The sequence below is a fragment of the Hydra vulgaris genome, chromosome 02 (assembly GCF_038396675.1).
Source record: "Hydra vulgaris chromosome 02, alternate assembly HydraT2T_AEP".
In the NCBI taxonomy this organism is placed as follows: domain Eukaryota; kingdom Metazoa; phylum Cnidaria; class Hydrozoa; order Anthoathecata; family Hydridae; genus Hydra; species Hydra vulgaris.
The window spans coordinates 10,508,888-10,520,000 of NC_088921.1; the positions used below are offsets into that span (position 1 = coordinate 10,508,888).

Consider the following 11,113-nt stretch of genomic DNA (forward strand, 5'->3'; position numbering starts at 1 on the left):
TGTTTATAATATAATTTAATATTGCAGCTCTGAGTTTCATGTGTTATCACAATCATCAGGCAAGTAGTAAAAGTTTAATTTTGCTTTCACTACTTCCTGATGATTGTGATAACACATGAAACTCAGAGTTGCAATATTAAATTATATTATAAACATTAGCATTTAGCTAATTCCTGGTACTGCGGGTAACAGTAACATATATATTATATAGCTCTAGTTTATCTATTGAGCACTCTTTCAAGTATACAATATTATACATGATAATATAAAGATATTTTCTTTATTTATATTTATACACTTACGTATATATATATATATATATATATATATATATATATATATATATATATATATATATATATATATATATATATATATATATATATATATATATATATATATTTACCAGTAAATTTTGACATTTTTAATTAATAATTGATACACACTATAGTATTCTATTTAAATAAAAAATTTGTTCATAATTTCAAAATTAACTGACGGTTCTTTGAGTTATCTCCAAAAAATATCATCTTTTTGAAATTTTTTTTGGAGATAAAATTGGTTGTGTGGATTTTGCTGTTCTACTATGGTCAACGATACGTGCAGGAATTTCCAATAAACATACAAAGCTTATTTTAAGCAATATTGTGTTTTTTGTTAATTAAACAAACCTTTTAAATAAATTGAAAAATATATTTTTAAAATTATTAACCAGTGGCGTAGCAAATGTTATAATGGCCAAAGTAATAAAATTGTTGACTTATCACAATAATTATTGAAAATATTACTACTTATATTTAAAAAGGCATTTTTTATGTGCTCCTTCTTGTTTTCTTTGGTGCCTTAAAAGGCTTTTTTTTTTGAGCCCGGTGTGACACCCTCTATAGTTACTGGTAATTCCTGAATTTATATCATAATTTTAAAATAAAACAACATTTAAAAAATTAGTTTTCATTTTTTGTGACGTTAAGTTTGTGATACGTTATTATTATTTATATAGCGGCCGAACTTGAGATGGTATTGAAAGTTCGGTCAAAGTAGATGTTTTCATTTTAAATTAAATATTAAATACTAGTTTTTATTGTTTATTTTTCTAAATATCAATTATCAATATAATTTTCTGTGAGTGTAAGGGAAAAAAAATTACAATTTTTTCAATTATGCATGATAAATAAATGTTAAAAGCTTAAGTGACCAAACTTAGGCGATTTTTCGATATATGTACATATATATATATATATATATATATATATATATTTATTTATATATATATATATTTATATATATATATATATTTACATAATATATATAAATACATTTCTGATGAATTTTTGTTGATGAAACACAGTGTTAAATGGAAAAAATTTTTGTTAAGTGATTTTCTACTAATATGTAATTGCTCTGTTCTTTTAAGAACATTGAGCACTCTATTGTGTAGAATACTTTTTAAAGTTGTTTATATATATATATATATATATATATATATATATATATATATATATATATATATATATATATATATATATATATATATATATATATATATATATATATATATATATAAAATTATTGAGTTCAAAGTTATTTTTTAGTTTTAAAGTGTAGTTCTATATTGTTTTTCAACACCCTTGAGCGTAAATATATGCTTAAAAAAAAAGAAGAAAGAAACAAGGTAAAAAATGTATGTAAGTTGGGCATACTCTTTTTATAAAATAATCTCTTAGTGTTCGAAAATTACGAATATATAAAGTTTGAACCCCCCTAAATTTGAGGTGGCTGTAAACTTTGCAGGTTCATCAAACTTGAAGACTTAGATATTATAATTGCTTCAAATTTGAAATTTATCGATGAATATAAATTTAGTTATAAATTTATATTTATCGACAGGCTTCGGTCAACTCAATTTTTTGAAAATGTTCCTTAAAAATAAGGGAGAGTATATGTAGTTAGTATAGTTTCTCTCTCTTTTAACTCCCAGTATACGGAGTTAAACGAGAGAGAGTTATTATTCTAAATAAAGTCTCACATTGTCTCGTATTATCAAAACATTCTTATGATTAAATTTTAATTTACTTACTTAATTAATTCGCTTGTAAAAAAGAAACTCTTCACTTATTTATCATATAGCACATGTTTTCAGAAATTTTCATATTTTATGGATCAACATTCCCGTACCAACCGGGGGGGGGGGAGTGGGAGCGGTATTTCTCCCCCCCTCCCCCCAATAATTTTTCAAACAAATATTGAAGAAATTGACTGAAAAAATGACTAAAAAAAATAAATAAAAGGTCTCAAAACTTTTTCGGGGTAGTGCTGCCTCTCCTCCCTGTTCGATTAACCAGTCCTCAGAATGAATCTCATTTAAAACATGTTGACGGACTCTTTTGCTGTTCAACTATAAAATATGTGGAAGAAGTTTGTTCTATTTTAGGGCCAGATGAAGTGTGTTTCATTAGCCAAGACGACAAGGCTCGAGTGCCTATTAGAATAACAGCAGCCAAAAAACAGGCGCCGTTGTTGATGCATTTGGAGTACCGGGTAACTCTCCCGGACCACGACTGGGTCGTGGCTACTAAACACAAACTAATACCATCTGTATACGCTGGAATTACAATCAAAAAAGATGGTCTTGGAAAAACAGATGCTGTTACTTATTCTGGATCTACCTACATGCCTGTTCGATTAGGAAAACACGCATCCTCGACCGCCTTCGCTCATGGATTAGACTTTCAGCGGCTCTTGGATATCAAAGAATTCGACTCTATTACCTGAGATCCTAAAACTAATATGGTTAAGCCTATCGTTGTGTTTAGCGTCGATAGAGGACCCAACGAAAATCCCAGATACCAGAAAGTAATTGAAATGGGGATTCATCATTTCTTGACGAACAATCTTGATGCTCTTTTCATCAAGATGAACGCTCCAGGCCGCAGTGCATTTAACAGAGCCGAGCGACGAATGGCACCTCTAAGTAAAGAATTATCTGGGATGATTCTTCCACACGAACATTACGGAACTCATCTTGATTCTCAAGGTAATTACATTGACAAAAGTTAATTTGTAAAAATATTAATATAACTTTTAACCTATAATAACCAACATATCTATTTAAATCAGGCAGGACAATAGATGAAAATTAAGAAAAACAGAACTTTGGTTTTGCTGGACAGGCTTTGGCTGATATTTGGTCTGATCTACAAATTGACGGATATTAAACCATTAAAGAGTATATTGATCCAGACAAATCAGAGCTAGAGTCAAGGAGCCTTTTATTACAAGATTAACGTTGGGTTGCCGATCATCTTCGTACAAGTCAATATTTTACTCAAATTGTGAAATGTGAAAATCGTTATTGTTGTCGGACTATTAGAAACTCTTACTTTACTCTAATTATAGCAAGATTTCTTCCGCCACCTGTCCCTGTCAACCAAACGAGAGACGGGCTCAAAGCAGTAGATGTCTCAGAAGGAGCAAAAGAATTGTTTCCATTATCCGTCGTTATGCTCATCGCATCAAACATTGAAAGTATTCTTCCTCGTACTGCCAAAGGATTTCCAATTTTGCCTGTTATTGCGTTTTGTCCACCAATTCAGTCTAGCCTAGCTGATAGAATTTGTAAAAAGTGCAATATCTACTTTGCCTCTCAAACTATGTTGAAAAAGTACGCTTCTATCCATTCTTCTGCTTTAACACTCTATCTAATCAAAAGGGTCCAACCTGTTCTGCCAAGCGTCAAGCAGTCATCGCCTTGCAGAAGAGTTCGGAAACTGCTGAATGGTTAGATGAAAATAAAGTTGACGCAACAAATTTGATTGTACCTCAAGAATACGATATCTTTTTAGAGCGGGGAGAGCATTCACTACCTATTGTTTCAATCGATGATCACTTCAACAACCCATGGGAAGATTATATTAAAGATATATAATACTATTTGCTTAATTGATTATTTCATGAGATATTGACTATTATATAATATAATTTGATGAGATCTACTATTATATAAATGTATAATTAAGTCAGAAAAAAAATCAATGGTTTTTAAGCATTTTTATTGTATTTTACGGGGAGAGTACACAAAAACTGACATCATATATAACGGGGGGTTGGCCAAAAATTGACAGTTTGACAAAGGGGCGAGGAGAAGTCGTAAAATTGAGAAAAAACACTGACATCATTTATGGATGACCAATAAGTATGCAGACGCATCCAATTTGATTGAAACTTTCCATATATAGTAAAAAAAGGATGATGAATCGAATGGAAAGTGGAACATTTTTTAAATTTATACATAAATTTTTAGTTCTTAACATTTGAATACTTTTGAGTCGATTTATTGGGGAAAAAAGCTTTTTTAAAAAATGTTCCCTCTCTAAAAGGCAAGTATAACATTTCACTTTTCAAACCAAGGATTAATTTATGTTCTCCTAAGAATATGATACTTAGGATTTTTATTTACAAATTATGTTTATATTAAAAGGTTTATTTTACGCTTACTCAATGACGTTTTTTGTTTTGATTTTTCGCAAAAATTTAAACAAACGAAAGTATTTTTCGTTAGTTTTAACATATTTCAATGATTTAAAGTTTGATGTCTTCTTTATACTAAATTAGCTAGCCAAATAGGAAAATTAATTTTATTACCATAATACATAACTGCTTTAAATAATATAAATCTTGCTTTTGTTTAATCCATTCTTTTACCTGATTTCAAAATTTTTTCAAACAATATTTTGACAAAAATATTGTCAAAATAAATAAAAATTCTTATAACAAGTTTTTTATATTAATCAAAATTTTTGTGAAAATATTGTTTTGAAAATTTTTGAATAACATGTGAATAACACTTATTCAAATTTAGTAAATGATTTACATTCTTATTCTGAAAATGAAATAGAAAGTGAAATTTTTAAAATTTGGATAAAATAGAAATTAAAAATTTAATTACTTCAAAGGAATTCTTGCTAGATTTTTCATCTAAGAAAGTTTGGTCAAAGACTACAATCTAGCTATTGTAATTACAGACTGGCCTTTCTTAAACTATTATTTTCAAAACAAACAAAAAAAAAAAAAAATTTTCAATGAAAGTTTGCAAGTATGGAAAAATGTAAGAATTTTCACAAGTGTTCGTACAATTTTTACTTATTAAGGAATACTTCTCCATTTTTTGATACAATATATGTATGAATTAGTTCATGCCATACTACAATTTCATTTTAGACAAGTTACCAGACTGTGCCAACAGTTCACAACAGTGCACCATACCCCAATTTCCAAAACCAAATAACATTGGTGGGTAGGCCAGTTTTTTTATAAAGTTTTTCTCGAATATTTAATTTAATTGCTGAAAGTAATATATTTTCTGATAATCTATGTTTTAGTATTCTTTTGTTTTAGGTTTACAAGTTAACAATAGTCAAATTGAAATGGTGCTTCCATCTACAAGTCACAAAAGTGAGTCATACTTTTATACTAGTTAATTTTTTAAATAAAGACAATGTAGCACACACAATTTGCATTTTAAAAATTTTATTTATTGAAACCAAATTTGATTGATCTTATTTTACTCTTATTTAAATTTTACTCTTTTGTTCTTTATTTTTACCTACTTTTAATGAGTTTTACTTTTAATTGTAGCTTCTATAGTATTGCTGGAAGAACCATTTGATAGCTACAAGAATATTATGGATTTTTTAAATATTGAAGATGGCATTGTTTATCTCAAATATCCAAATTTTGTCTTAACAAATAGCCATTATTTAGGCATTTGCAAAGAAAAAGATAAACATGATTTGACATGGCAAAATCTCTCTGTATTTTTCACAACCTACTGTAAATACCCTATCACTAAAGTAATGTTTGCTAAGTGTCTTAAAAAATCAAAAGACTATGTTGCAAAACTAAATCATGCCAAACATTTTACTTTAAGGAATTCTTATTTAAGCTCTGTTCTTTCTTTTTGTCCTGAAGTTTGTGAACTTAATAGTTTGCTACCTTCTGATAATTGTTCTATCAATACTTCTAGCAACTCTTGTGAATTTGTTCCAGAAGATGTTTCTGCTTTTCAAAGTTGTATTACCCCAACTTCTATTGGGGTAATAGAACATTAAAATCTACTTAATAATTCTGCTTATTATGATTTTACCCATAGAATAAAGAAATATAAACGAAGAATTGATTGTCTTAAATTGAAAAATAGACAAATAAATAGAAAATGTAAAAAAATATTAAAAAAAAAAAAAAATCAAGCAATCTTATCAAGATATAATGTCAGAAATGTCAGCAAAAGAGACGTTAGAAAGGATGGTAGGATTAATCAATTGTTGCAAGTAAAATTAAGGTTAGAAAAATAAATTTATTAGGCTAGAAAGTGCTCACAATCAGATTGACAAATGGAATGGTATTTAACAATAAAAATTGAAAAAGCTGTTTTACAACATCTGATGAAATGAATCATTCAATCATAAAGGAGAGTTTGCATTACTTTGAAAGTATTACAGAAGAGCTGAAGGAAAGAGTTAACATTTTTGAAAAAAATGTTATTGATGTTTTTGAAGGAGGTAGATATAATGATGAAATTCCCTTGGTATATTACAACCTTTTAAGTAAAAATGTTTTTGTTAATAATGTTGAATCTGTTATCAGAACTGTACTACAAAAAACGGCTGGAATTTCATGTGGCACTCTTCTAAAAAAATCTTTGGCTGCTGAATTTTTTAGTGAAAGGAACCTTTTATCAAAAGCTTAAGTGAGAGAGGCTATGTTGAATAGTGCAAACAATGTTCTTCATACAGATGGCACAAAGTATAATTTTAGGGAGGTTGGTAGTTTTCAAGTCACAATATCATCTGGAAGCTATATGTTTGGGATAGAAGATATGTTCTTGGGAGAGGCACAATCTTATTTTGGAGAGCTAAAAAATTTACTCACTGATATGTCTCAAATATTTTCTCCTGAAAAGGAAAACTATGAGGATGATTTTAGGAAACTTATTTTTTTATTCAAATTTTTGATGACAGATCGCACTATAGTTAATTCAAATTTTTTTAGTTAATTTCAACATTGGAGAAAAGCAATTTTACCTTTTGTTATTGAAAACTATGATCAGCTTTCTTTAAATGAAAAAATTCTCGAATGCATCATGTTTTTGTGGCTTACACGTTATCGACAATCTAGGAATATATGCAGAAAAAGCAATCATAAAATGGAAAAATGTGGTTGAGCAGGAAGGTAGTAAAAAAGTGCGCAAATCTCTCGCACTTTTGATATTTTGTATGAACTTTCAAAACTTACAGCCTATAGACATGGTGATCAGCAAAATGGGAAAGTTGATGAATGGAAAGCATTTTTGCATAAAAGGTTTTCCAAAAATTTTATGGTTTCATTTCTGCATCATCGTTTAAACATTTTACTTGTACTTGGTGGAACAACATATTTTCATAAACATCACCTTAAAGTATTTGTTTTCAGTCTTGATGGTTCAAATTTCCTTCATGAGTCAATTAGGCACGATATTGACAACATTATTTTTCATGCTTCAACTTGAGCTCTGGGAATTTTTAATAAACTAATATCAGGACCTCTTTTTTCGTATTATTGAAGAGGAGGGTCATATTTTTTCTTTGAATACCGTTTGGTCACAAATATTCAATTATTTTGTTTGTTGTTCTTCAGATGTTTTTGATGTCCAGAGCAGTGGAATTGGCCTTGCCTCTTTTATCTAATACTATGTAGAACCTTTCTTTTGCAGCAGTTAGCAAGTCAGCTCTAAAACAAGATGATTGAAGTCCATATGTTTCATATGTCATCTGCAAATAGAGCAACCTTTGAGCTTTTCAGGATGATCATTAATTTTGGTTAAAAGTTAACCCATCACTTAGTGACACTAGTGTGAATTTGGAGCGTTTAGTGTCACAGGGTCTGTGTGTTTTGTGATTGTGATGTCATTGTTGTGATGTTTTGTGTAGATAGACAACTTGGCTTACCTTCTCGCTGGTGTCTATTGTTTAAAATGATTATTTGATTGCTTCGTTACTGACACTTGCTTCTTCTAACCATTCACTAAAAGCCAAGAAGTAATTTTTTTATGTTATTTTAATTTTTTATGTTATTATACTATTTACCTGCATATATATATATATATATATATATATATATATATATATATATATATATATATATATATATGTATATATATATATATATATATATATATATACCTTTTTAAAATTTAATTCTTTATAAAATTTTTGTAAACGAGTTAAAAAAATATTTTAAACACATTGTGTATTTTTGTTTCCAATAATAATTTTTTTACATTTTTAGGTAGAGTATCTGCTGTTATACCTGCCTATTGCTGTTGTAAGTACTCCAAATATCAGAAAGTTCATTAGCTGTAAGTTATTTTCATTGAAAATTAAATTTTAACTTTATTGAAAAATCTTTTATCTTGCAAATAGGTCATTCTGTAGAATTCCAACAGATTTCAATACCTTTACACAGTAATTTACTGCCTGGTCTGTAAATTATACAATAATTTCAAAATGAAATACTATTTGGATTCCATGGTTCCTTTATGCATACTTGTATGGTGTAATTATAATATAACGCTAAATTTTTCTTTCCAAAACTAAGTAAATAAGTGAAAACCATCAGTCTGTAAAATAGGTGATTCTGGATAATCTTGTCAGATTAAAAAAAAAGAATTGATCATTATAAAAAATTTCTAGTCAAATTTAATAATGGTTCAAAAATATCAAATATATTCAAAGTCGATATGCCAAATTGGTATGTGCAGCCCTTTTGAAGTAATTTGCTGACCGGTCTGTAAATTATACAACAACTTCAATACAATGTAATGTTTAGATTCCATGATTCCTTTATGCATATTTGTATGGTTTAATTATAATATAACCCCAAATATTATTTTCATAAATTAAGTAAATAAGTGAAAACTCTCAGTCTGTGAAATATATGGTTCTGGTAAATCTTGTCTGAATAACAAAAAAATTTTGTGGTATTTTATTATCTTATATGTGTTGGATCACTATGGAAAATTTCAAGTCGAATGTAATAATGGTTCAAAAGTTATTCTAAAGTCAATATGACACCAAAACTAAATAAGTTAAAACTCACAGTCTCTAAAATAGACGATTTTGGACAATCCAGACAGAATTAAATAAAAATATTTTGGTATTTTATTTTCTTATAGTTGGTAAATCAATATGAAAAATTTTAAGTCAAAGGTAATAATGGTTCAAGAATTATTCAAGAGTCAATATGGCACCAAAATTAAGTAAATAAGTTAAAACCCTCAGTCTGTAAAATAGACAATTCTGGGCAATCTCAAAAATTTTTTTTTTGTATATTATTAAGTTATATTTGTTGAATCAATATGGAAAATTTCAAGTCAAATGTAATAACAGTTCAAAAGTTATTTAAAAGTCAATATGATCCAAAAATACCCTCTTTTTTAATGCCATTGCACTGCAAATTTTCCATACTTAAGCCCTACCTTTCATCAAAAAATCATCAATTTTTGCACTACAAAAAATTCAATAACTTTGGATCCACTTAACTTCAAAGGCCAAATGGTCCCTCATTTTTTAAGTCAAGTCAAGCTCTATACAATGATATAAACTATATATGCTAATTTGTATTTGAAAAATTTGTCTGGAATGGCTATCGCTCATTAATATCGCTCATATAAATATATATATATATATATATATATATATATATATATATATATATATATATATATATATATATATATATATATATAATTTAGTTTTTTTTTAAATATTTAGTATAAATTCTAAGTGTTCAAGCTGTTGTTTGGTGTCATAATTAACAATTGTAAGAAATGTAGCAATTTTAAAAATATGTTTATTATGAAGTTGTTTTCTTTTTTTCCCCTTAATTGTAGAGATGATTTCAAAAGTTTATATTTAAAGGTTAATGGTTTCTTTGTTAATATATTTAATTAAGTTATTACTCGTGAAGAAAAATATTTTAAAAACTTCTTTTTGTATTTTTAAAGAAAAATTTAAAAAGAAATTTGATAAAAGCTTTGAAACATCTTTTTTTATCATTCTTTTGGTTTTTTTTATTTAATAATTAATTATAAATAAAAATTCCATCAATAATTAAAAAAAATTCTGTTTATTAATTCTAAGAAAGTATTCTAAATGTAAATATTTGTTTAATTATGAATTTTTATTGCCTAATTTATTTTAATAAAGAGGTTGTTACTCGACATATATTTATTTTAACTGTAAAATGTTAAGTATTAATAAATATTTAATACAAATTATTTTTATAATTAATAAATGCAGTATATATATATATATATATATATATATATATATATATATATATATATATATATATATATATATATATATATATATATATATATATATATATATATATATATATATATATATATATATATATATATATATATATATATATACATATATAGTTATAAATATAATAATAACTCTATATAACATGTAATTATATAAATAACATTACAGTTAACATTTATAAAATGTACTTTTAATAAAGAATATATCTTTTCAGAAAATTTATATTTTTATAATGTCTTTTTGATAAAGATATGGCATCAAATGGAGCTATATGCAGAACAATTGATATATCAAATGCATCATGTATGGAATTAAGCTCTGCAAGGTGAACAGTATTGTAAAAATGGGGACTGCAGAGATGGTGTTGAGTACTTTGAAACAGCAAATAAAGTTGGTACTGAAGATCTAAAAACATTAAGTGCTGTTTACAGCCAATTAGGAAATACCTATTTTTATTTAAAAGAATACGAGAAAGCTCTTGAATATCCCAAACATGATCTCACATTAGCAAGGACTTTAGGTGACGGAGTTGGTGAAGCAAAAGCCAGGGAAATTTAGGAAATACTTTAAAAGTATGGGGAAAGTTTGATGAAGTCGTTTTATGTTGTACAAAATATTTAGATACCGCAAGAGAACTCAAAGATAAAGTATGTGTTATTTTCTTTACATCATTCAAGTTTACATCATTGTTATGGGTTATTTCTTAAAATGAATTTTCTTGCAATAAAAAAACGACTTTATAC

At 27.0% G+C, this 11,113-nt stretch overlaps 1 long non-coding RNA gene across 1 annotated transcript in view; it reads left to right on the forward strand.

Moving 5' to 3' along the window:
* Positions 1 to 5,041: 5,041 nt before the first annotated feature.
* The window catches only part of LOC136076729 (uncharacterized), a 29,209-nt gene continuing 23,137 nt past the window's right edge, over positions 5,042 to 11,113 (forward strand). The window contains exons 1-5 of the long non-coding RNA XR_010636541.1: positions 5,042 to 5,104; positions 5,218 to 5,289; positions 5,395 to 5,451; positions 8,323 to 8,392; positions 10,620 to 11,017. This is a non-coding gene — a long non-coding RNA (uncharacterized LOC136076729). The remainder of the gene's footprint in view (positions 5,105 to 5,217; positions 5,290 to 5,394; positions 5,452 to 8,322; positions 8,393 to 10,619; positions 11,018 to 11,113) is intronic.